Source organism: Nelumbo nucifera, chromosome 2 (genome assembly GCF_055504915.1).
Source record: "Nelumbo nucifera cultivar China Antique chromosome 2, China Antique-T2T, whole genome shotgun sequence".
Taxonomy (NCBI): domain Eukaryota; kingdom Viridiplantae; phylum Streptophyta; class Magnoliopsida; order Proteales; family Nelumbonaceae; genus Nelumbo; species Nelumbo nucifera.
In genome coordinates, this window is record NC_142650.1 from 95,131,899 (window position 1) to 95,134,014 (window position 2,116).

Sequence of the window (2,116 nt, forward strand, 5' to 3'; positions counted from 1 at the left end):
CACGAAGTAACCAACCTACTGATAATAAATTACAATTGAGTTTTGGGACATATAATACGTGCAGCAATTTAAAATTATTTCGAAGTTCAATGGTGCCTTCTTTCACGGCCTCAGTATGCGAACCGTTGGGTAACCTAACAAGACAAGGTGCAACATCATAGGTGTCAATGAGCACATTTAAATTCCCTGTCATGTGATGTGACGCCCCAGAGTCAACAATCCATTTAGTAGAGTAATTCTTACCAGAGAGTTTTTCATTAGTCCTGGTTTTGTAAGCATTAAGCATGCTTAGAAGAGTCTGCCATTGCTCGTCATTGAGCCCATTCAGTCCGGTCCTATCTCCGTCAGTCACGGCTGCATTAGCAGCCACCTCACACCCTGCTGATGACTGAGCAGCATGAGTTTTTGCTGAACCTTGGCCACGTCCGCCAGAGGGTCCATCCCCTTTTCCTCGACCTACTCTACGCCCGATTGACGTACCGCGAGGTCTGTCTCCCCACCATTCAGACTTACTCGAGCTCTCACCATTCCTCTCATTGTTGGCAGCCATGGTAACCAATCAGCCAGATTTGTCCGAGCTGATTGATTATTGCAAGTAACACGTCGAGCTTGATTCTAAGAGGTAGATGGACGATCTTGACGACACTCATGAAGAAATCAGAACAAGTGAGCCTGCCGATTCCGAGCTCCTGCCTGGTTTCCTCCGATACTGCAATGCCAAGCGAGAACCAGCGGAAGGACCGAGAAATGAAGGTTAAAGTCCGTTCACGTTCGAGCTCGTCGTGGCCAAGCAACTGAGAGCCTATTATCGACGACTCTGAGTGCTGATATTTGAAGCATGAATGACATCCCCACTCATACAGACTGAGTGGGACTAGGTATCGTTCTCCTACGTCTCTGTAGATTCAGAGGAACTAATTAGGGAGAGAAGCAAAGGATGCGATAACTGCCCTCGAATGATGCCGCAAACCGATAATCGTTGGAATACAAGGTGGGTGCATAGGAAGCAGGATCGATCTCGTGACGGTCTGCGATATCAAGCATTGTACAAAAGATGCGTTCTTCTCGGTGAAGGAGGTTGATTTGGCGATCACGGCTGATCTCGGGACACTTCAGAGGCTACCGGGAATCGTCGAATATGGAAATGCGGTTGAGTTGGCCCTTACCGGTTGGAGGTTTTCTGCGTTGGAGGCGAAGAGCATGGGTCTGGTCTCTACAGTTTTTTGTTCCAAGACGGAGATGGATGAACTTATAAGAGCTATTGCTGAGGGGATTGCAGCGAAGTCACCATTGGCTGTGCTCGGAATCGAAGGCGGTGCTACTGAGGAGCAGGGAGTTTACTGTGGGTCTGGGGTTGGATTATGTTGCCACATGGAACTCCGCGATGCTCCTTTCTGATGATTTACCAGAGGCAGTCTCAGCACATATTTAGAAGAGAAAACCCATCTTAACCTGGCTTTGATACCATGAAAAATTTTGGAAGCCCCAAGATCCTCCTCTTTCATTGATATCTTATGATATATATACACAAATTCGATCAGAGTTCTTGCTCCTCAAAAATTTCTAAAATCCAACTCCTAATCTAAAACGGAAATACAGAGCTTTCTATATTTTCTAAATCCTAACTGTACAGGGAATATACAAATCCGGGATGACGATGAGCCTTCAAATCCGGGATGAGCCTTATCTTCGTTCAATATAGTTAAGGCTAAACTCCAAAGAGCCCCCATGCTATGGGGTCTGTGACAAAGACCTCCTATACTTTGTTTTGTGACAAAAACCCCTATAATATAACCGTGAGACAAAAAAATCCCTTCTATTAGCTTTTCATTGAAATCTATCATTGCAATATTTTTTAATGCCTATATTACCCTTGTAGAAAAACAATACTCATCTTCTCAAACAACAGTGGTGAATAGGGGAGAGAAAGGGGGATTAGGGATTACTGCCATTGCTGTTCCCTACCTCTGCAAATGGGGTTCCCATGATGACCAAAACCAAATGGTTTTTTGTCGTGATTAAAGGGGTGACTATTGATGAGAATGGATTGGATGTGTTGTATTGGAGGAAGCTTGAGGGCGGACAAAAAAGGAGAAGTTTCCATAAGGTTAGACAA

General features: G+C 44.9%; 1 pseudogene; it reads left to right on the forward strand.

Moving 5' to 3' along the window:
- Positions 1-626: 626 nt before the first annotated feature.
- On the forward strand, positions 627-1,462 carry LOC104591041 (delta(3,5)-Delta(2,4)-dienoyl-CoA isomerase, peroxisomal pseudogene; annotated as a pseudogene).
- Positions 1,463-2,116: the final 654 nt, after the last annotated feature.